This window comes from Nestor notabilis, unplaced genomic scaffold (genome assembly GCF_000696875.1).
Source record: "Nestor notabilis isolate BGI_N333 unplaced genomic scaffold, ASM69687v1 scaffold27722, whole genome shotgun sequence".
NCBI classification, from domain to species: Eukaryota; Metazoa; Chordata; class Aves; order Psittaciformes; family Psittacidae; genus Nestor; species Nestor notabilis.
Window position 1 is genome coordinate 1 of NW_009917429.1, and position 309 is coordinate 309.

Sequence of the window (309 nt, forward strand, 5' to 3'; positions counted from 1 at the left end):
TGGCCAGAGGACAACCACATACAGTAGCTGTAGGTGGAAATGTGTGTGCGTGGTGTGTGTGCAGGGGAAATGACCGCCTGGCTCTTCAAGTGTCACTACCAGCCATAAATTTCAGACACTGTGCAGGAATAATAACCCCACATGGCAGGGGAGTTGGAACTAGATGGCCTTAAGGTCCTTTCCAACCCTGACTATTCTATGGTTCTATGTTTCTATGACTTTCCATACTCACGCAGAACCATAGGTTGCTCCAAGCCCCGTCCAACCTGGCCTTGAACACTGTCAGGGGTGAGGCAGGCACCGCTTCTC